We start from the raw sequence: 25,462 nt of genomic DNA on the forward strand, positions 1-25,462 counted from the left end.
GTTTTTGCCTTAGAACTTTTAAATAGGTGGAAGCACTCTTATTTTATCTGTATTTTAAATGGATCTGGATGTTACGATGTTTCTACCACGCTCAGATAAGCCTTTTTTCAAAAATATATATAATCAATTATATAAAATTTTAATTAATTTTATAACTTTTGCACGTCTTTCTCGATAGATTCAAGTCAAATTGAGGACTCTGTAAGATCCTACCAAGCATATATGTATCAATCCGGGCATTTGGCATGTCTTGGGAACCTAAGTGTTTTAAAAGGGCTTATGAGTTAAGTTTGACAGAAATATATAACCAAAAGGAATACACTACTCGCTGCCTCACACTGATTTCTTTTACATAGAGATAAAGTGAGGAGCGGCTTACACTTCTAAAAAAGTTCATAAATTGTAATAATAATTTAAAAATGTTAATGAATTACTAAGACAACAAAGGAGCGATATTTCATGAACTGTAGAAGTACCGTTGACGATACGGTCTAGAGTTTAACCAGCTATATTTTCAGTCAACACTAAAATCAATGGATTCCAAAGGTCATTGCTTTCAATAACGGTAGTTAGCTAAATTTTTTCCAAATGTATATATAACTAAAGCCAATCGGGCTAAGTCTGCTTTCTCAAGGCTGATATAGATCTGTTTGTCACTTAAGTGTCTAACTAGAAGTGTATGTAAATGCATAACTCATTTAAAGTTTCCTTATAACTATCATCATCAGCATATGAAGTTAATTTTTTAACAACTACCCTCCAGGATATTAGTTATTACGACTACTCAAAATCAGGTGAAATCAGTCCAGCTAGCGGAGAGCCTTCTTATTTTTCCTTCACCATTTATCCTACCAGAAAATTATAAGGGTTATTTCTAAGTATACTTACAGTATATAATGGACACAATCTAACTGGATTGCTTTTTTTCCGTATAGCTCAAAAGCCGGCGACACAGTCAATATAGATTTAGAAGATGGTGCATAATTATCTTTTTGCATGTCGACTTTTTACTCAATAACTATAAAGGTTAATAAGTGCGATGGGATAAGTTAACAAAAATTGGTAGCAAGGAACAAAGGAACTTCAGCAATTATAATAATTCAGTAGATGAATATACCAATAAAAATTGCTTCATTATTAAAAAACGAACTTTTCAGTTCCAAACAACACAATTTAATTAGACGATGGAATGGAATAGATGGTACACTCGTACTTACAATAGCTTTTTTTGCAATAGGCGAGTGGCAAAATAAAATTCAATTATATTAAAGTTTCCCTGAAAATATTTAACAACAATGATAAAATGTCATCTGTTAAGCAAACGCTCTTGTTTGTTTTTAGTGTGTTAAAAAATTTATTGTGCTTTTAAAGGTTGCCTTATAAATATTTTATCAAGTTGTAATATTACTGTATTGCTTGGTAGGAATTTCATGGTTTCATCAAGTATTCTTTTGCTGTTCGCTTATAAGAGAAAGAAAAATTGGGCTTATAGGGTAATCAGGCAAGCAAGGTATAAATTTATGCAAATATAAAAATAAAAATTGCATATACCTTATACAAGTATATTAAATAAAGGAATTATAAGTAGAAAAGGATATGACAATCCATATAGCGCAATCGTATTCAAATAAAACTGTGCCTGATTAGTATGTGACAGCCTATAAAACTGTCACATTAGCTTACTCAACGGCTATTGTTTAGATTTTCACTCTAAAGCAATAGAAAACATATCAAATTTCATACTAAAACAAGAGACATAACATCAAAATGAAAATAAGATAGCAAAATGTATGAAAACCGTGCGCTATATATGTTTCCATTAATATAGCCATACATACATTTAGTACCCGTCGAGTGCATTTTCTCCTTCATGCTACCCAGTGGCATATAGCAAATGCGAACACGCATGAAATCGATTTGCAACGAGGCAAATGCACTTCAGTTGTTGACAAGTGCAACGATGCATGCGCACTTGTAGCTACCCGCGGAGGTCCACACCTTCCTAAATACATATATATATACATACAGCGCATGTTCAGAAACAAAGAACGAAATATATGGTATTTCTTACATTTACCTTTTTAGTATAAATATTTAGTTACAAAACCATTTTTTAATGCGTCAGTGCGTATTTCTGTGGAAATGTCGGCCAAGCGGTAATAATTGCAGCACTTGACTTGTACGTAGTCCGTTAAGGGGAAACCTTAGAAGCAAATAATGTTTAAACAGCGAGACGCTGGAAGTGGGTGTCACACTAATTGTAGTACGTTTAAGTGTATGGAAAATTATGATAAAGAAGAAATGTCAATGAGTTGGCAAAAAGAGGGAACCAAACAGTCAAAAAAAGAATATATATATTTATATATATTTGTTTTCTCAAACTTTTTTTCAAGAATCAGTAAAACAAAATTTTTTCTCAAATTTTTATTTTTTTCTCAAATTTTTTTAACTTCCCGCTAAGAAAATTGAAAATTTTCTAAAAATCGGGAAGATATTGGTTTCACCCCATTTTGCAAAAATCGAGTTCTCAACAGATCTCGACGTTTTGAGGGTCGAGGAAGCTTCCCCGAACATTTCTACGATGATGTCCGTATGTCTGTATGTATGTGGGGATGTATGTGTGTGTGTGTGGATGTATGTGACCCTCTTATAACTTTTAAACGGCTCAACCGATTTGAATAAACTAAACGGCATTCCAAAGGGTTTCATTGCACTTGAATTTCGTGTGAGTTTGGACCCAATCGGACCAGTAGATTTTGAGAAATCTCAAAAATAAAAATTTTGAAAAATCGTTTTTTTCGAATTTCTTCCAAACGACCTGACCGATCGACACCAAGAACTAATCAGTTCTAAACCTTAAAAAAACACATCGTTTGCCGCAAACCGGGTCGAAATCGGTTGATTTACTTGCGAGATATTGAAAACGAAAAATTTCGAAGAGCTCAAAAGCAGTGAAAAAAGCGAAATTTGAACGTTAGCGTATGAAATTAGCGGGAAGTTGCAGGGATGGCCCTTGAGGCCAACCGTTTCCCACATTTTTTTCTCAAAATTTCTTCATCATTAGTTCTTTTTTTGTAATTTTTCTTGATATACAAGTATGGAAAGAAACAGTTACGAAAAGAATCAAAAAAATTTTTTTTTTCTTTTTTTCCATTCTCAAAAAAAATGCTCAATATTTTCGGTTAGTTTTTTTTAGTACAGATATATGTATGTAGTTACTCTAATATTAAGTGAAGAAAGGAACATAACATACATATTTGTTTTCTCAAACTTTTTTTCAAGAATCATTAAAAAAAAATTTGATAATTTTTTTCTATTCTCAAAAAAAAAATACTCAACATTTTTGGTTAGTTTTTTTTAGTATAGATATACATATGAATGTAGTTACTATAATATTAATTGAATATTTAATTTTTTTCAAATAAAATAAAATTTCTCAAAATAATATTTTTCCGCAAAACTTTTTTATCAAAATTTTTTCCTATTTCTAAAACGAATTTTTGGTTAGTTTTTTTTTTTAGTGCAAGTTAGTTACTCTAATATTAATTAATTATTTGCACACTATTTTGGCTTTAATACAAAACACAAGTAGCCGATTAGTGTCTGACTGACAATAACAAAAACATGTCAAAATTTTAGTCTTCATTAATTTATAACTTAATATCGCCAAAAAGGTTGAAATCAAATATTTAAAGTTAATTCATTGACAAAATTTAGTGGGCGTCTGCTTGAATTTTTTTATTGCTTATATGTATGAATATTTATATAAATATTTGTGTTTACGTATGTACATACATACATGTGTAAATGTCACACATGTGTGCTTTACTAATCAGCTAACGAGCGTTATTTATATTCCATTTTTTGTATTTACACACGTAAACAAATTTGTCCACAAATGCGCTCAAATAGTTGGCAGCGCCATGCAATGCTCGAACGAATGGTTGAAAGCGCATCGGTTGCGTTCAAATAGCTTCAAACTTGTTTTGTTTTGTTGCGCTAAATTAAGTTCGGCGTTAATTCCGTTCGCGAGATAATAAATAATAAATTTATATAGAAAATTTATAAAAAGTCTAGATACCAGAATATTTTCTTAAATCTATGTAAAAGGAAGTTGAATGAGTTACAACAATTAGAGTTCAGGAACAACTAAAACGATTTTGAAGATATCTGATTTGCTGAGTTCGTGTCTCCCTTGAATAGCAGAAACACCATATAAATATCGGAGAGATGCACTTAATTTAAAAATATCAATATTTGACGATATCGGCTTAGATGAATTTTTAATTTCAGGAACTACTCTAATTGGATAATTAGCAATAATAACGAACTGATTCACTAATTTTTATCATAAAAACGATAAGAGTTCCATTCAATAAAATAATACTTAAATTTAATTTAATAACATCATTACAAAATACCAACAAGAGACTAGAGTTACGAACACACATCAGATATCGTCTGAATATGAAGCGGTCGAATGAAAACAGTATAAAAAAGCTGGATATCGGTTAACAAACAACTAGAAACAGATATGTGCAGATTCTATGGCAGCAGGTTTTACGATACTGAAATTGACTCGGATTCGGCTCCGACCAAGAGCTGTGGTTTCAGCTATCTAATCCTGTTTGGTAAATTTTAAGACAATTCTTTCTTTATTGTTTCTACGACAACATACATATTCCCCTTGTTTTTCTTTTTTGAAGTTGAGCACAGAGGTCCAAATTTTCGAACAAAAAGCCTGAAGGTTACAGGTTACATAGAGAGGCTGTCAAAAATTTAAAACTCCTATTCAAATGTTTTAACACAAATATTTCAAATTTAAGCAATTTAAGTAAATAAAAATATGCACATCTTAGGGTACACAAAAATTTGCTTTTAATGCAATTGATATTAATTTTGCACAGACTGAAACTTCAACTTGCGACTCCCAGAATTTGAGTATTCCAAATTCTCAAAACCCACCATTATCGAATATATATAGCTCAACAACACGTTCCCTTCAGCGCATTGCGTGTTGTAAACACAAAACCAGACGTAGCTAAGTCAACACATCTTCAATTCCGAGCCACCACCAGCGCCACTTCTACCACCAAAGCATCGACCAACGATCGCCTAACCAACTCCACAAACGTTAAACAGTGGTGACGAACCATACAACACAAGTGCCGCGAAGCAACCAAGAGCAGCTCAATTTCAATAGCTGGCATTCAGTACGAATTAAGCCGCCAAACGAAGTGAATCGTTCGAAACGACGTAACGCTGTGTACCTGTGAAGATAGAAATTACGAATTTGTTACAACGTCATCCTCGCATCGAACTGCAGCACAATACGAAGCGCGAGTACAACCCTGTGAAATAGTGGAGGACGCTGATTTTAAATTGAAGTGCGTGCAGTGTTTATGAAGAGAAGGGTCGGCGCTGTGAGTTTTGTGCGCATGTGCAATTGATGACAAGCGAAAGAGAGGAAATTTACGTATTCTAAAACACAAACGAAGTGAAACACAAATATAAGCATATAAGGCATACAAAAACAAAATAAACAAAAAATAATTTGTTTCCTTCAGATTTTTCGTCCCAGAGCACAAGACCAAATTAACTTGACGTTTGTTTACATTTTTTAGTTACTCAAGTGTAGTTGGATTTCCTGTTTGTTGTCATGTCGTTTCGGAGGTGAATTAGAACGTAAAGAATAATAGATTTGAAAAATTCCTACAGTTGAAAGTCAAAACCGGCTTCGTTGAAGTTGAAAAATAAATAAAAAAAAAACAATAAAAGAAATTTAGAGAAAATTGTGTGCTGATAATTGGGACGCAAGTGTGTCTGGTGAAATGTAAAAAACCCACTGAAATATGCTTTAAAAAGATATACACATAATTGAAAAAATTAAAAAAAAAATAATAAAAAATAAAAGCAAAAAATTCGAAAATAAATATTGACAACGAACACTCCAAATGTTCGACGCGTTAACGGTAAACAACAGTAAAGGCTATTATACACAATTTTCAAGGGCCTAACTAAAGTTGTGTTGACTTTTCACTATTTCAACGCTCAGCATTAAAGCGTTAAATTTACGGTTTTTGCCAAATACTATTTCGAAATTAGTTTTTTGCTGCGGCATACGGATTGTCAACTGACCGTAGACCGGCGACGTTGCGCTGCAGTTGATTTTGTTTTTCTGGCGACAAGTGATTTGATTTGCTGGTGTTGACAGTTGAAAGTGATTTATCGAAATTTTTAAGTTAATGTCAATACTACTGATTGCTGGATTTTGCAATTTGGAAAGTGTGGCAATACTGTTAGTTTGAGTGTGAAATCAAAAAATATTTTTTAACGGTGGAAATAATAATTTGATTTATGCTGGATACTTCGAAAGTAGAACAATTGGTTTATTAAGCTTATTTGTTTTTGGTAAGTATTCGATATAAATTGTTTATGGATTTTGTTTGAAAAGTAATTGAAAAAACTTGTATGTAAAAGACTATACGAGTATAAACCCAACATATTAACTCAAATAAAGCATTATTTCAATAACAACAATTTCTTAGTATTAGTATTTGATGTAAGTTAATTTAGATCAAGATAAAAAGATGACGACATCGCTGGTACTTTCGAGATATCTCCTACTAAAAAGTACAACTGAACAATAAGAAACGTTAACTTCGGTTGTATCGAAGCTACATACATACATTTTTTACGGTCTCCGACGTTTCCTTCTAGATGTTACGAACTTCGTGGTAAACGTAACATACCCTATTCAGGGCATAAAGCAAAAAGTTAAACCGACAAAGCTGTGACTTCTAACCCATGAATTTTAGTAAGAATCGAAATCGAATCGATTTATGTAAGTCCATGAATATTCTTCATCCAAATCTAGAAAATATCGGGGAATGGTAGAAAGATTATAATCCAATCTCAAAACTTCTCATCCAATCATACCCACACTGCTCTTGGAACTCTACAAATATCTGCTCAGAAATCGCAAAGAGCAATTTAAACCTTGCTGTGGTAACTCTATACCCTTCTTCCCATATTCATACCGACCTCTTGCAATACCAAGAGAAGTACAATCCGGCATTGCAATATATCAATTTAGACAATCCCAGCATTAACATTAAGTGCAGATGCTTTCTCGAATCTTTCCCTCGACTTTCGAACGATGAACAAAGTCTAAAATGTAGCGCCTACTCAAAATATTTTTTTAATGAATGGCCGAATTAAAGTATTTCTATGCCACAATCAATATAGGCGCGCCATAAGAAACTTCTTCAATTGAAAACTAAAATATGAGCAAAGGAAGCTGGTTTCCATTGAAAAATATTCACCTACCTAAATACTTAAACTTTCTGACATCAAACTCAAATCTACATTAATAATAAAAAGTATATTCATCTTTACATATGATTGTATGAATAGTAAAGATTCAGAAATCAATAGTACACACCCAAATTTCACTCGTAATCCTTTTCTTCAATTTTTTTCCAATTAACCCATTTCCTCTTTACTCATGCAAATCGAATATGTACTTATCATTGTTATAGCCATACTCTAGAGCTCAAAGCATTCCCTTGCACCGCAAGCAAAGTACTATGAAACTATCTTTACCGCTTCGAAGCCAGTTTCAAATATCTTATCAATACATTCGAATCATTTATTCAGTTTAATAATGTTCGCTCTGATGTGTTTCCTTTGAATTTCGAATCAATTGTTATGCCATACCCATATACTCGTAACTAATGGGATTTCGTAACGAATCAGTCGCATACGAGTACCGGCACATGTAATATCAAAGATTCTTATAACTAATCATAAGATAATGTCGTCTTCATTAGCATTTCTCGGAGTACGTTAACATGATAATCGTCAATTGTTTGTTGAGGTCTTAATTACTAAATTTATTACAAATAGAAGAATATCAGAATTTCGACATTTCTTTAGAAAGGTGAAAGACACTTTAATCGTGCGAAAGAGAGAAGAGAAAGAGAGACAAGGCATACATTTGTTAGACTGAATGAAGGGTACCGTAACAAATTGTTATAGTTCGGCTGTTGAAGTGTCAAGTAGTCGAAAAGACGGGGCTGTCTCATGAGTGTCTGTAAATGTATATATGCATATAAAAGTACACATATAAGTTCGAATGTGCCTTCTATATGCCCTCCCGTGGTTTCCTGTTTCTCATCGACCGACGTGACATGTTTGGAGAAATAGGTAGAGTTATGACATTCTGCTTTTATATGGATATTAAGAAATGATCACTATTATTTACGTAAATGTGACAGCAAAGTATGACAAGTAGCTGTTGCCTATACAAGTTGTCGGTATGTTTTCATGTGTGTATATATTGGCAAACAATTTACGATCAAGTTTATATGATTTTACGTCAGCATAGAGGAAGGTCACGTAGCTGGAAAGCAATATGCTCTCGCGAATTTAATTTATCATTTCAGTCGTGAGGAATAAAACAATAACTGATGATCGGATAAGAATCGTTCTTTTGAAACCCTCATATGTAAGCATACAGTGGTGGTCACTTATTTTTTTACATCTGTGGGAAAAATCAAAAAAAAAAATGTTTTTAATTCTAAAAGACTGATTAATACTTATAAAAAAAGTGTTCAAGCTTATAATAACAAATATAAATTAGCTGGGCTTTAACTGGCCTACAAAATCATAAATAAAATTTTACTCACGTTGATGAGTTCAATCATTCTCTATTTCTTCTCAATTTGGCTTGGACAATTAATATTTGACAGTTAACTTAAAATTTTTAATAATTTTACAGCGTTGCATGGGGACTTTCACATTAATTTATTTCCAGTTACATATTAAAAGAGTTTAGAATTAAAAAAAGTTTTAAAAATAAATTGAGACAGCTGGTTAGTCAGCTTTACCCCAAGAATCAATAAAAAAGCTCATATTTTGACTTTATGAATTCTATAATTATATTGCATTCATTATTCCAAGAAAATTACGGTCATAAGGTCACCACGATTTCGTCTTATAAGGACCATCCAATATAATTTTCATAAATATCAAACACATGTTTTTACTTTGACAACAGTTTTGACAGCTTTGCCCCTTGGAAACTATATAGTTCTAAAATAACACTATATATACTCGTATGCTCGCTCTACATTTATATTCGACATACTCCTCATAAATTTCAAACACATGTCCTTTGACAGCTGGTTTGACAGCTTAATCCCAAGGATAGTTTATACTTCTAAAATAATACACTATACGTAATCGTCTTCGGTTTTATTTGTAGTGTTCGGGTCTCGGTTCGATTGAAATTCGCAATAAAAACTAGATTAGGTTTAGTACAGAAGCTTCGGTTTGTAGAATTTATCTATATATAACCATTTCTATTTAATTTAGCAACAAATGATTTCAATGTCAACATATATTCTGTTATCATTGTCACAATCTAGTTACCCTGTCCCAATTTATTTGACCTCGAGTGTATAAGTAGTCATGCAAATATTTATGATATCTGTTTGTATGTAAATTGTGTTCTTTTATGGATTGCTTATGAAGAGAATTTGAGCGGATGAGATAATTTAAATGATAATTTGCAAATAACAACAAGAGACATATGGCAGAATGATTTGGAAAGGTTTTGAACACCTGACAAGATGCGATTGAATCACCACAGATATTGCTAATTGACATATCGATGTGAATATGCTGTCTCTGTTTTGCGTATGCAAAAATTTTTTTTGTTATACTGGCACAGTTTTGATTTATTTTTAAAGATTTTTGAAAAAAAAAATGTTTACACTCTACAAGCACATAAAGCTTTATTCATAAAAATTAAATTTTCAATGCTAATATCAATGAAATATTTTTTCTTTATCATTTCTGTTTTTAATAAGTAAACTATATCATTTTTTTAGAATACATACATATATACACTCACATTTTTATGCATTTTTAGTGGTTGTTTATGTAAAGTAAATTAAAATAAATTGCTCTTCAGTCAGTTTTATATTGAAAATTGTCAATCTATACAAAAAATGTATTCAGCGACATTTTAATAAACTTTTGATTGAACTTTCACAGCTTCATTACAAACGTTTGGAAAGCGATTTACCGCTATACAAAAACAAAAAACATGAAAATAGCGCAACAAAGCGTAAATGCGCACGCATTCCGAGAAAAGTTTAAACGCATTTGACTATGAAAAGAAATGAAATTTCAGCAGATACAAAATGATGGAAATGACAAAATATTAATATTGAAGGAAAGTTAAAAAATGATTGTCCGATTGGTATACATAAGCGATCAAAACCTGTGAAAATTATTTTACATGTATTATTTGCGATAAATGTATGGAAGTAAATATTTGAATATTTTAAATAAAAATAATGATTTTATTTAATAACTCTTTATTGTATTATTCTTCAACCATATTATAATACTTTAAGCCCTTGTAACACCTAGTGAATGACTTTTGTAAGTGATTGTGGCCGACAAAAAAACTTATATACAATACTTTAAATGAATTCCTTCATCACTCAAACTAAAAAAAAAATTATATTATTCAAAAAATTCAATCGCGTTTAAACTAGCAAAATTATTAACGCCTTTGAAAAAGAATATACAAAATAGTTTATAAATATACACACACATACAGTTCACATATATATATTTATTATTTTATTTACGCCAAACAATTAGTTCTGCCAGCTGCTTTAGAAATCACCGACACGATTAAGTGACTTTTTGCTTCCAGTAATATCAGAATTACAAAAATAACAATAATTACATGTGCTTATTACAAGTTCAAGCGCGGCTCAAGGTTACGAAGCGTAACTTAAGCAATTTTATTTTACACTTCAGGCATTTCTAACTAACTAAGTAAATGTATACAGCACAAAGTCAAAATAATCTATAAGCTTTGAAAAAAATAATAATTTACAGTATTTTTTAATTTTGGTTGTACAAATTAAATGACCCCCTGAAGACCTAAACTTGAGCCTTCAAAGTGTCAGTGGTTAAGTTAATCACTTGTGCTGTCAAGTATGTATGTGGTAAAGCGGATTTGTATATGAAGAATATTTTTGCAAAACACCTTATATGTTATATGTTTGAATATAATTATTAGTGTATAGTATAGTATAAGCTGGGTTTTTTAGAGCTTTAGACATTTTATTTCGAAATGAAATATCGAAAAAAATAAAAGCGCTAACAATTTGTCCTTATGAGTTCTATATTTGTAAAGTACAATATTTATTATTTAAATAAAATAACGAATATATGACAACTTCCGCCACATAAAGCTGATTACAGTTCGACATTTGTTTACTGTGACAGATTTAACCCCAGGTTATAAAAAATCTAAGATTTTGACTTAAGATTAAGAATAAGATTTATTATTTAGGTAAAAGGAAGAGCATAAGGCCACCACAAGTTCGTCTAATACAGCTCATCCAATATACTTTCCATAAATGTCAAACACATGTTTTCACTTGTAAAACTGAATTGACAGCTTTACCCCTTGGAAATGCTATATTTCTAAAATAACACCCCACATATGCTCGCTTAACGTTTATATCTTATAAGCTGCTCATAAATATCAAACGCATGTATTTCCTTTGACATCTGTTTTGACAGAATTAACGCAAGGATACTTCTTAATTCTAAAATAACACCCTATACATGATCGATCTGCCTTTATGCCCAATCTTTCGATTTCTTATACTTTATAAATTTTTTATAGAGTTATCTGAATTGAACCTGTCTTCACCGACACGCTTTAATGTAGCTCCAATCGATACTATTATTTTATATATGATATTTTAGACGACAGTAGTAACTGACATAAAATTATGTTCTTTCATTTAAGGATTACTCTAATATACATACATACATATATGTACATATTTCTGTTTATTTTGCTTAACTGATTTTTGGTCGAAACTCTAATTATTTAAAAAAAAAATATATATTATTAGTCTGCCCATCAGAATTTTACAAGCTAAAACTAATTAATTACAAAGCTAAAATAGAAAAAATTACTCCAGTAATAAAAACGCTAACAAAACTAACTAAACATATTATAGAGCTTAATTCTTATACAAAAAATTTTATTCGCAACTACAACAACTTAACATAGAGCATAGTACAAAAACAAACAGAATTCACAATAATTATATGCTTTAAAAAATTTATTGAAAAAATTTCAACAGTCGAAAGTTTATTGTGTCACAATTTATTTTTAATAACTACAAATGTATTTGTTTTTTTTTTGTTTTCAACATTTTTTATTGCTATCACATGAACTATAGTTACAATTACGATAAATCAAGTACAAATGTACGAGCGATAATTTGTACTTGTATATTTGTATTTATGGACATGCAACTAAGTTAATAAATATATATAAATATGTGCATATGTATATGCACACAGAAACTACAATACAACAAAACGCAGGCATTATATTAAATGCCGACAGCCATTTCTCATGGGCTTTTAAAACCAATAGCAATTAGAGAGAATTACAAGTAAAGTTGGAGAAGCATTTTCGCTCCGAACGCTTTAACGAACGACTGCCTACTTTTTTTATCTACTCAACTAACAAACCCACTAAATAACCGCTAGTCGACTACTGCCGATTCGACTCCATTAACTAGATGTGTTTATATATATGTATGAACGAGTATGTTTATATGTAAAGTAAGTGCATGTCTAAGCTAAATGAATGACTTCTAGATATCACTCTGCCTGGGATTGTCTGCGCGCTTAGTCTGAGCTCAATTGCTTTAAGCTAACTTCAGCTTTGAGCGCTTAGTTTTGTATGTATGCAACTTTTTGTTGTTGCTGCACTTTAGTACCTCAAAGTTTATTGTATCATAAGTTCTATTTTATGTTTTGTTTTCCTAATCCTCAGCATTTTCTGTACCATTATTTTCCGCTGCACTAATTATAGTTGTGCTTTGTGTTAGCGACACAATTTATATTAGCAATGAACCGTTGCTACAGTGGGTACGCGATAATACTGAGTATATGTTGAATATTTACAGAACTTTATAGGTTGAATAGAATTTTTTCTAGAGGAGGTGAAGTTTTTTGTCGGGTGCTCGTCATCAACTCTAGTTTCAGACCACCAGATTTCTGTAATTCTGTGTTCTTTTCAAAATTTCATCCGATGTCCTCTTGCGTTCTAGCGCTAAACCGATGGACCTCAAGTGAGCTCGTCAAGCGCTGGTCAACAACTAGAACTTGTACGACTGCGAGATATTTCTGGCCCATGGTGAACTGTAAGAGGTTCTACCAACCACTTGCTCTTAGCAATCAATCTCGCCGCAATTGTAAGTGTTCTGACTGGACACTATTCAATAAGTTCACATGTGGTGCGACTAAATAATTTGTCGGACGCCCTTTGCCAAAGCTGTATGGAGGAGTGAGAGGTGGAATCATCTTGTCACTTTTCACTTAATTGCCCGGCTTTTGCCAGTCTAAGATTAAAATATCTTAGTAGACAAATCTTTGGCGAACTTAGCGAAGTGGCTGGGATTGATCTTAACCGCCTTAATAAATTTATGGTAAGCTCAAAACGCTTATTCGATCTATGAGGATCTAGTGATCCACTTTCAGAAGTATTATATTTTTCTGTCCAAGTGAGATCCATCGATTTTGGATCCACCCTATGACCCAACCTAATTTAACCTCATCCATATAATTCAGCTTAGTAGCAAACTCGTTCTATTTATAATATTATTTAAAACGCGATTTGAACCACGGAACCGTTCTGAAAGTAAGCAATAAGCTCGAATATACTTTTATAGCAGATTAACAATTTCTAAACACTTCAGCTCTTCCTCTATATTATTCGCTACCGAACCTATAGCTTAAAGTATATAAAATAAGGATATGGAAAGGTCTAAATATGACCTGTAGGAGTAATGGAAGTTAAAAGACTCATATTATTTGGGATCAGAAAACCTAGTCAAGATTGCGGTAGCAATACACAGTCCAATAAAGTGATTGAATGAGATTTTTTTGTCAAATTTAAGAGAGCTCACAATTGTTATGTTTGTGGTTTATTTTTTTTAGACATTTTTATGGCGGTTTCAATATTGAACAATACTGCGTACAAGTTTACATCTTCTGATAAAAAATGCTCTTTAGTGAGTAGTTCGAATGAGAGAGTTATTACTGTTCCACTAAACACATAATGGCAAGCAAGTAGAACAAAAGTCCCACCATTAACTACCGCAGCGAAACCAGTGCACGCGGTCACAAAAGCATGCTGATGCTTTTATTTAACAAATCACAATAGAATTTCTCATTTAATTACACTCATTTACGGAGAGTAGCATGCGCACATATCAGCAAATTACTTTTAAATTATTTAATTATTGGTTAAGCAACTGGCAACCATTATTGTGTAAATATGTATGATGCACTCAATTATTTATACATATGTATATTATTAGCAACCGCTTACAAAATGCTAGAGCATAAATGATTTGAAAGCTGAGAGAAAATCACAGCTTAGCATAAATTGAATTTCTTTTATCGAATTTATTTCAATGAAATTGTTAATCAAATCAACAATCGATATTTAATATTCAATATCACAATCATATTATAATCACCCATTGTCATTTTGCTATATTTGTGACGTTTTAAGCTATCAAAATTCCGCTTGAGCATAACAAGCCAGCTTTTGATGTGCGCTTCATCAAGCGGCGGACACTTTTACTCTCAATTTTTATGTCAGCTAGACAGTCTAACAATCACTTACTGTATACATTTACACATGAAAAAGAGAAGAAAGTAACGGCAGAAGATAATTGAAAAAAAATAAAATAGAAAATAAAACTGAAAGTTTGACGCATTGAAAAAATGAATGCAACTCTATTTCAATAAAATAGCAACAAATATATTTTTTTTTCTTTGTAAGAAGGCATATCAAAGTATAGGTTCTTTTTAGATGACTAACAAGTGCTATTATAGGCAATATAAAAAATACATATATATGTATATACATATGTACATATATTAGGTCAAGTAAACAGAAATTCATAATTTTGCCACTTTAGTAATCTGTTGTAAAAATGCGATTGGGTTTAACAATATGCCATTAGAAAGATAAGGTTTCTTCCAAAAAAAATATTCTCAGACAGTTGACTTGTCAGAAGTTCTGAGAGTTTGGTTAAAATTTTTTTATGTATCTATAGCGAATAATATTGCTGGTGAAAAATTCGCCGCAAGAGAAACTTGTAAAAAGCGATTGTCCCTATTTTGGGCCAACTAGAACAAAAGTTTCTATGAGAGTGACATTATAAAAGCACCATCAAAATGACAACCAGTTATCGAAATCAATAGAAGCTATAAGTTAAAGTGAAGAAATCAACACTGTAAAATTCCACAGACATTTCTTGGTAAGCTAAGTTCAGAAGTTGGCGGAGTCTTAGATTTTCAAAAAATGGTTTCAAGTACATTTTAGGGTGCAACAATTATTCAACTGTTCGAATAGTGAAAAAGAAGCTTTTTTTATTTTCTACTCCGCTTTAGTGTCGAGTTGCTAGAACAACATTAAAGACCCTCTTGAAAAAACTGATTGCGAAGAAAGCCCCTGTAACCGCCATTTTGTATCAAAATATAAGTAAAAATAGTTTTTTTGAAACGCTAATATATGTTAAATACAGCTTGGAAAAAATAAATTTGATTAGAATGTTTTTAACTCCCAGAACTAATAATTAAAACTAGGCCTTTTTAAGCACAGATCAAAAAAATCTCAACACTAAAACCAAAACTACCTCAACACCGAGCCTAGACGCTTTTTTTCCTGTTCACACAAATCCGCCGCTTTGTGGCACTCAGTAGCAGATTGAAGAAGATTTTATGTGTTTGGCAATCCAACTCCAGCTGACGGTAGCAGTAGCTACAGCAGTTAATCTTGGGCTTTTATCGCCACAAGCACTTACCTGCATACATAAGTACACAAATAAGTCCCTCTAATAGGGTAAGCCCTTCTAGTTACAAGACAGCCGCCTAGAGATGCGGCACGTTTGAGACACAAGAGACGACAGTGGCAAAGTCGGCACATCACACTCGAAATAAAAGAACATTAATCCTACTGACTGAGTGACTGAAGCACAAAGAGATTAGCTGTGATAGATTCACATACACATTTCTATATTAAAGTTGTACATGCAAGTACAAATAATAAGCTTTGCTGTTATATCTATGAAAGTACATACATATATTTATACAAGTACATACAAATGTGTTATATAAGCTTGATAGTTTCATTTATAAGTACGTCAATGGTTTTATAAGCCTTCGGTTATATATGTACTCTTTCATTCTTGCCGCATTTGTAGGGTGCATGCCGGGAATTTTAATTAATTTTTAGCACAAACCCTGATTTGGTAAGACTTTACACAAAGGCACGACTGAACTTTATGCATACGAGTATATCTATTCACATACATTTACCTTTAAATGTTTGTATATACTTGTACTATATATATATATATATGTATGTATATAATATGATTGTACAAAAAAGGAGCAATGTATGCCTTCACTTATCCATTTCCCCTAATCTTTGTCGCTTTTCTTCGCGCCTCGCCTTTGTCATTCAAATTGTTTGCCTTTACAAATGGGAACAAATAGTTGATAATTAAAATTAATTATCAATAAAGTGATCGAGTTGCAAGTCTAAAGCGCTTCTAGCTGCTGACAGTGTATTGCGCGTGGTACAATGATGAAGTGTGGTAGTGCATTAAAATACCATAATTTACATATCTGTACATAATTTACATATATGTATGTATGTACGATGTGTTAGTGCACGAAAGGTAGAGTAAGCTATGTAACTTGAGAGGGTCGGATATGTTAATGAAATTTTACGCTAACAACTACTTTTTCAACTCTAAAACTTATGCAAATTCACCTAATCAGTGTTAAAGCAAAGGATTAATGGACTGCAATTTATCATTTATAGGAAAATATGTTGATGAAATATGATATCAACTTTTTTCGGAATATATATATTTTTTAAATAATGATATATTAAACTCGTGGCCTGAAGAAGAGCTACCCGCTTTAACGACTTTTATGTACAATATAACGGAACGAACTAAAATCTTCCTTTAAAAGTTCGCAAACATATTTTCCAAAATTTTATGAGCAATCTATGAAATAAAAAAATCTATTTTCTGAGCCGTCTAACTCTCAAATCAGACCTCTAATTGCTCCTTGGCAACATGACTACTTTGTAAACTTTTCATCAGGGAGAATGGGAACTGCGAGCGTTATTATAATCAGACAGCATGAAGAACTAAAAATGGGGAGAATTTTTTAAATTAATGGCTTAGACTACTCTAGAGCCTGCAAAAATGGTCTAACTTGGGCTGTTTATTCTGGGAGTAAGAAAAAAAGAAGCGAACTCAATTCTTTCAGGCTTTATGAAATATATATTTGGGTGTAGAATAAAACTCGTACAAAATAGAAGCTCCTGGATCATTCTTCACCATCACCATTTTTAAAAGGCTTTCTACGGACACATGTGATCCTAAACATCCGAATTTTGTAAAGATACCTTGGCACATATGTACAAAAGTTTTCCATACAAGGGCTGGAGTTGGAGCATGCTATAGAGGTCCAATATAAACAATTTTGTTTTTCTCGTATAGTTGCATTAGAAAATAATTCGTACTGAGTTTCAGGAAGATATCTCGTCAAATGAAAACATTTGACGCCGCTAGTGGATTGAATAGGAAAAGCTAGTTAGCTACATTAGTCTACCAATAATAATATTTTAATACCCAAAAGTGTACTTTAAGCCAGCAAGATTTGCTTTCAATCTTTCACTGGTCTAATCCCCAAAGTATACTACCGAAGTTATATGTGTTCCGAGCAGGGTTGCAAATAATGCATTAAAAAACAAATTGAATTATCATTTGAATTTATTTTATTTTGTAATCTAATTTTTAATACCAACAACGGGATCAAAAAATATAAATTAAATTTTTGATCCTAAATTTTTTAATTCAAAAATTCACAACCCTGGTTCCGAGTATATTTTAGTTCCACTGATTGACTTTAAGGATCTTTAGTAACATATTAAAACAACAATTTGTGCATAATTTTAGGCAAATCCTTTTTAAAATTAAATCAATATGGTGTAGAGCGATCTAAGCTATTAGAAATATGGTTTATTATTACCAAACGAACCATAATAAAAAAAGTATTGCTTTAGAAATAGAGATAACCACCATGCGACAATTACAATAATAAAGAAATTTGAACTTTAATTTGACTATTTATTGCCAACATAAAATATCACAAATAAATAATTATGAATTCAATAACCAAGGCAACTAGACTGCGTTAATGAGACTTGCTGAGTGAAAAATAATTGCACCAAAAATATGTGTGACCATCTTGATGCCTCCTGTGAGGATTGAACTCACGACCCCTGGTTTACAAGACCAGTGCTCTGCCACTGAGCTAAAGAGGCAACTGACACACTGTTTGTGTTGTAATGTATGCCGAAAGAACATCTAAAACACATTTAAAAAAAGCGGGGCTGCTGCAATTAAAGAAGAACGTGAACGCTCGGTGATAACAACAATAGTTTTCTTATCAAACAATTGATAAGAAGCAACGACAAGATGCAATATTTAAAAAAAAAAACAGTATGCTCAAAAATTCCAAAAAAAAATTTCTTCTCCAAATTAACGGAACTGATGTTAATAACAAAAAAAAAATTATGAAATTTACTTCCATTATTTATAATATTTAAAAAATTTGTTATTTATTGACTCAAGAAATATGAGTAGGGTAAAGAAATAAAAGCTTAAGCAAACATTCCAATTTGAGATGACAACAACATATTAATTACAGTCGAGTTAAACGCAAACCACATAATTAAATAACTAATAAGAAACAAATAAAATATATAAAAATTAAAGAAAATAAAAACAAATGACTGCATGTCAACAACTATTTACAACAAAAGTAACATTTTATAAAATTAAAAAACTTGTCAAAGCTCCAAACCACAAAAATGCACAAAAACAACAAATAAATGCTTTTATAAACAAATACTTCATTTGCATTCCAACAAAACGCCAACAAAAAAATTTGATGCATTCACCGTAATCGAATGACAAGCGCGTGGGATGTTCTCAGCGCTGTCATTTTCGTGCTATTAAAATTGTAGTATTGTGTAAATGTCATTGTCAGCTGACCAACACCTGTTATAATGCTTGTTGCTGCTATTTTTGTAGTGCTTCGAAAATGACGTAGACCACCATTCAGAATGCATTTGACTCAAGTGCAGTGACGTTGCCAAGTGTTGACCACAGCAAAATCACTTGGAAAATTATGGCTTGTCGTTGGCGGTGGAAGAGGCGGCTTTTGGTATAAAAACACAAAACGAAAATACAATAAAAATAAAGCATTCACTAATAAATGTGCATGTGTAACATTGTTGTTATATGTCTCATATTTGCTTATAGTTTATGCTTTATTATATTCCGTGCATCGGTTTTCTTCAATCTTTTGCTTTCGGCGCCCACTTGCTTTTTCTACAAAGTCTACGCAAGTCTTTCGGCCGCGCTTGAGTGAAGATTTTCTTTTACTCTCTTTCAGCAGACAATTGGAGCAGAAAATGTTTGTCGCTGTTTGGAATTCCATTGAATTTCTATTTTAGTTTTATATTTATGATTTTTTGTACTTAAAACTATTTTACTGAAGCCTTAACCTTTCTGCATAAAATTAGTGAAAATGTATATTTTTTGTAAATTAGTCAGTAATACATAGTCTAAGCGGTATATTAAAAATATATCATTGAATAGTAAGACAGTTAAAACTATAATACATGAAAAGTATCAACACTAACTAGACTATTTTGCCGAACTTAGTGAGATAGGTTTAAAATAGAAAATAATTTACTTTAAGTAAAGAAAAAATAAAAATAAGGGAATTTTCATTTAACCGCAGCTAAAAGCTTTCAAAACAACAACGATCAAAAGTACAACTAAGTACAATTATAGGATGAAGTTAACTTTAAAGAAAATGTATCCAAGTTGAGCGTTCTTTTGGCACTCGCTTATAAGTAAATTGGCGTAATAAGTCGTTTCTAGCTTTATTAAAAGCTTAGTCAAGATTCTCCTTCGATTCGTGTTACTTGTCTGAATATTATCCAACAAAAGCAGGTAGTTACAAATCTATGCCGTCTTCAATGGTGGATGGAATTTAGAGAGAGCTCTTCTCTATTAGAAGTTGACTGGAGTCTATTATTATCTTATGTAAATAAAATATCCATCTATATAAATCTCTAAAATACTTCGGTGAGCAATCCATATAAGTTATATGAAAGATAGACATGTCTAAATTAGAAATCTCTTTAGACAATGTAAGGACAAAAACAATTTAGAAGCTATTATAAAAAAGTATTCACATGGCAATCCTGGTAAACAGGTTTTCTTTTGTGATATATATATGTATACCTATTCTTTAAAGTCCATAAAAAACAAGGTCCCACAATCGCATAATCAAAATATTTGTTGTGATCCAAAGACGGTAGTTAGAAGTGAGCTCTTGATCGATACAAAAAGCTTACGTTAATGACTGAGAGTTTGACACTACTTATTACATATTTATCCGATATCTAAAACATTTTGTTCAAATAAACCATCAAAAGTGTCTATTTTCCAAAAAATATGGTATTTTTCCGCTAAAAATTAATATAAACATTTTTTGGTACTGTGTTGTCTTACAAACTTCCTTCTCTTCAAGATCGCGAATATTATTCGGTTGCCACAATATGGAAATATATATACGAGTAGTATTGAGAATTCAAATAAGTATATACATACATACATATATATTCAAACTATTATTACCTATACATACACCAACTTCTACTTATGATGCTACTTTCGCTACGACCTCGTGTATTTTTGTGAATAATTAATTTGAGCTTGCAATCACTATAAAAAATGTTTAAATTAAAAAATGATTTCAAAAAAGTTTACATTGCTTTAAAGCTATGAAATGGGTTTACTTTAGTTGCTAACTTACTATAAGATAATATTGTAGGAAGAAATAGAAGTGGAACTATGTACGTATGAAGTTTCGTTACTAACGTGTAGTTACAATATGGATTATAATATAATTTAAAAAAATCTTATGAAAAAGGAAATAAACCTACAATGGCAAACAAGTGTCAAAATTATGAGGCACCGAAAGCAAAGCGACAATAATATTGTATATAAATACAGGGTGGCTAATTGAGAATACCAGCAATAAAAATATGTAACTATATAGAGGAGAATCGAGATGAGTTTCGGAAATTGGTTTTTGACAACAATTGTAGAGACAAGATTTTGACAAATCTTAACGAAATGAACTGTCAAACTTTTATAGTAATCATAAATAAAGCATTCATTGCTTTTCGTTCATGGCGTCATGAATTTATATACATATGTAGTTTTCTGTCAAGCGCACTGAAACAAATTTTGCTTTTACGCTTCAACAAGAAATTTAAATTTCTTTTTTGTAAAAATTTAATCAAAGGAATTCAGATTTAAAACTTAAGTGGTTTCTCTTAAGTTAAACGAAACCACCAAGTTTACTTTTAAGTTCTCTAGAAGGTAGTATCTTATCCTGATAGGCCATATACATAATAATATAATATAAAAATATTCCAAAAAAATACCTTCAGGAATAATTTATTTAAATTTCGCTTGGACTTAATACGGTAAAATTTACTCGAAAAAGGGTAACTTATTTAGCTTACTCCCCCTGTATACATATATACAGGTACTTATTGTGGTCATACAACACTTCATTTACTATTTCACACTCAACACACTTGTACATACTACATAAGTATATATGTAAGTACTTTTGTATGAACATGCGTAAACATAAAACCGCATTTCTTTCATATAATATTGTCATTACAAATTGTGGAATATGGTCCACTAACATACATAATTACCACAGCAACACTGGTCTGCTGACTCACTGACACACATAGAGCGAGTAGAATACTCGCAAATAAACCGGTGCGCAACATATTAGCAATAATCAACAATAACAACAATGGTCATTAAGCCTTGACAGCTGTCATAATGCGGTCACCAAGTGTTGGCGCCAACAATAACAAACAACTTAATTGAAGAGTGAAGAAATATTCTTGACTTTTTGGTGAAAAAACGAGAAAAAAAAGTGTCGAAAAAGTACTTGACATTCATGTCGCCCTTTGTTATAACCGTGCGCGATTTTCTAACAGTAAAAGAGCGTAATATTGTATGAATGAATGAAATAAAAAAGTGAGTGCTTGAAAAACTATAATGTCAATAATAGGACAACAAGGCAGAAAACAAAAATAAAAGCGTGATAGCAAATGCAGATGGGTCAAGCAACCGGTAATATTTCAAACGGGTTCGACGAGCTGTTGCTGTTGCAAATAAGCTAGTTGTTGTTACTTTTATGTTCCTTATTTGGCAATTTACGCACTTTTCTTGTTTCTCCCAATTGTCAGTGTCGGAATTCAGCATTCTAGCACACTAGTGTAGCATAATTTTCTGAGACAACTGTTTGGTGGAGCGCGCAATTAACATATCCGGAATGTGTGGGATTGTTTTGTGCGTTCAAAGTTGCATGTATACTATAGAGAGATATAAACATTGATGTAGGTTATTATTATATTATTATTGTACTCATATATAGTAGTAATTTCACCTGACAATATCGTTTAATTCGCTTTCAAGGAGAGAGTTATTCAAGATTGTTCATCAAAAAGAGGAAAATAAATTGCAGACAACACAATTTATTTTAGTGATCATTCATGCTGTAGCCTAATCAAGCGACACACCTACTTTTCATTACTACTTTTTAGTTTTATTCTTCAGTTTTTAACTTTTCCTACTTACTACGTCAAATACCTATAAAGTTGGTTGATTATTCTGTTGAAATTTCCATTTAGATACGCCGGAAATTCATGTATTAAAGTAATCTGCACATATGATTTTATGTTGTTGTAATTAAGTGCTGCTACAATTTTTTATGCCCACATACACGCTTTAATTAAAATTTTTTCTATGTTTTGTACTTGTGCCGGCAAGCGTAACACCCAAGTGAAAATTGTTGTTGCTGCTGAAATTATCAACACTTTGGTGGTTGCGGTTCACTGGCTCAGAACAATCAGCCAACAAACTACTTACTATATGTTTGTAAATAGCTGCACGCAATATTTACAGACACTGGCATAAATAAGTGCAGCAAATTTGACCGCGTTGAAGTCACATACTATGTTAGTAGGGACACAGCAATATACACCCATATATATGTAGATAAGGAATTCACTTTTAGGAGAATTAGATATAAATAAGTAGAGTAATGGGCTTCTGCTTTAAATTTAAAATTTTATCAGACAATTTGAATTGGTTATTTTGGTTCAAGCCGCTGAATCACTGCATCGCCTTTCGAACAAGAGTCTCGACATTAAAATTGACGATAGTATTGTGGTTAGATAAAAGAGTATACATATGTATTGATAACGGTTAGTCAGCTGACATTATAAATTAAAGAACTTAAAATAATTGCTTAGCTTTAAAATATTTTTTTATAACACTTATCGTATTTGTGTTCGAGGATAGTATACTAGAGACGATTTCTCTCGACATCATATTATTTTTTGTAATCCGTTTTCGACAATTTTTAGACGTAATTGGAAATGCATTGAGGACACTATTTGAGCGCAAAGTTTTATTCTGATAAATTCATTGAGTTTGATTTGTACACTGTAAAGTGCAAGCCTATCCCTACCATACTGGTTGTGAAATTTAATGCTTGTGGCAGTGAGTTATCGCACTTTCAACATAACCATTATATGAGGAGTGGGCGTGGTAAGTTTCTGATTTTACTCATTTTCATAGCGTATAAAGAAGTGTTAAACTAGGCATTTTAGAAATTCACACATTTTATGACTAAAGCCAATATCCATCGAGATTTATGACTTTCAACACATAATTAAATCATTCTTAACAACTAAATAAATTAATAATTAAAAAATTAATATTTACGCTTTTACTTTCGAATGCATTGAAGCATAAATATGATTTATGAGTGAAATAATATGTGAAACTGACCGCTGTAATAATATTATTTATTACACGATATTCAAGAAGCGGCGCACTACGCATGGCTACAGCTACAATACATATATGCGAGTGTATATATTTAATTACCATATGCTAGTGCATTAAAGTAGCTGCTGTAGGATTTATGTTTTATATTTCTGCGTCAACAGTGCGTGCAAAATAGATCAATGATCTTTATGGTCCAACGCCGTTGCGCATTTGGCCTGCAGACACTTGAGTATCCGCGTAGCAGCGCTAATAAAGGCAACTTTTCGAAAACTCAAAAACCAACTATAACTACGCGCTTAAGCGTATTTCAAACGAAAAGCAAGTTTAAACCAAGCCATCAGAGTGAGTAAGTCACTAATAAGCGTTAGTATGTTTGTATGTGCTTATTCATATTTCTGGCATGGATTTCTCTGACTCGCTTGGCTTGAGTCACAGCTGTCAGCAACTCCGATGTAAAAGTTCAAGTCAATTTCTATGAAGTTGAGCTACATTTTTATTTAGACTGAACCTACAAACTTCATCAAAGTGGCCAAATATTTTTTTTAATATAGTAGAGCGCATACAAAAGACTCAAGTCGATACATATGTACATATGTGTAGATACAAATATGTTTAAAAAATGTTGCTTTTTCAAGTTGTTATTATTAAGTTCATCGTATTTTTCTTTGTTAGCAGCTACTTACTGAGTTATTAAAATATCGTAGAATTAGATTAATGGCTGCGCATGCCGACAATTTTTAACATACCTGCATAAATATTCAAATCAACAAAAACCAAAATATATATACACATGTATACGTAAATACACATATATACTGAAATATATATTTATGTATGTATTGTGTATATAATTTTCGTAATTTGGGCTGTCAGAACAAAGTTCCAATGCTTTGAAAGTCATTCGCAATTATATCTCTCTAATGACGAACGTGGCAAATGATCTTGGCCAGTTCATCTTTTAATTGTCGTGCTACATTTATAACACACATTAGCAAGCTGACAGTTGAGGGAGAATCGCTTATATTAAAAAGAAACCAGTGATGAAGTTAGTTATGCACACATACATTAAAACAAATACACATATTTATGGTATATACAGGGATACAAATTAGCACCATCGTAAATGACTTTAGACGCTCTAAGAAAAACACATTTAAATATTTGTGGAAATGTGTAATTTGCTCAACTCAAGCTTATTTTACCACTTTACATTTACTCTGAATTAAATGTGTACAAGCAACTGCAAGTTGAACGGAAATAAACTGAAGACTTAAGCGACAAACTTGTGAAGATAATTTCATTCTATTAAGTAAAGAAAAGTGCGCATCTGG

General features: G+C 31.8%; 1 protein-coding gene and 1 non-coding gene across 6 annotated transcripts in view; one reads left to right on the forward strand and one right to left on the reverse strand.

Annotated features, from left to right (window-relative positions):
- Positions 1 to 5,206: 5,206 nt before the first annotated feature.
- The window catches only part of sprt (PDZ domain-containing protein sprite), a 57,459-nt gene continuing 37,203 nt past the window's right edge, over positions 5,207 to 25,462 (forward strand). The window contains exons 1-2 of one of the 5 annotated variants that reach the window (XM_036363473.2): positions 22,319 to 22,406; positions 22,523 to 22,672. The gene's annotated coding sequence lies outside the window, so the exon portion shown is untranslated. The other 4 variants (XM_036363474.2, XM_036363476.2, XM_036363472.2 and 1 more) reach the window with 4 other exon arrangements.
- On the reverse strand, positions 18,413 to 18,484 carry TRNAT-UGU (transfer RNA threonine (anticodon UGU)). The gene has a single exon. It is a non-coding gene; the product is annotated as a tRNA-Thr (tRNA).

Source organism: Bactrocera oleae, chromosome 4 (genome assembly GCF_042242935.1).
Source record: "Bactrocera oleae isolate idBacOlea1 chromosome 4, idBacOlea1, whole genome shotgun sequence".
NCBI classification, from domain to species: domain Eukaryota; kingdom Metazoa; phylum Arthropoda; class Insecta; order Diptera; family Tephritidae; genus Bactrocera; species Bactrocera oleae.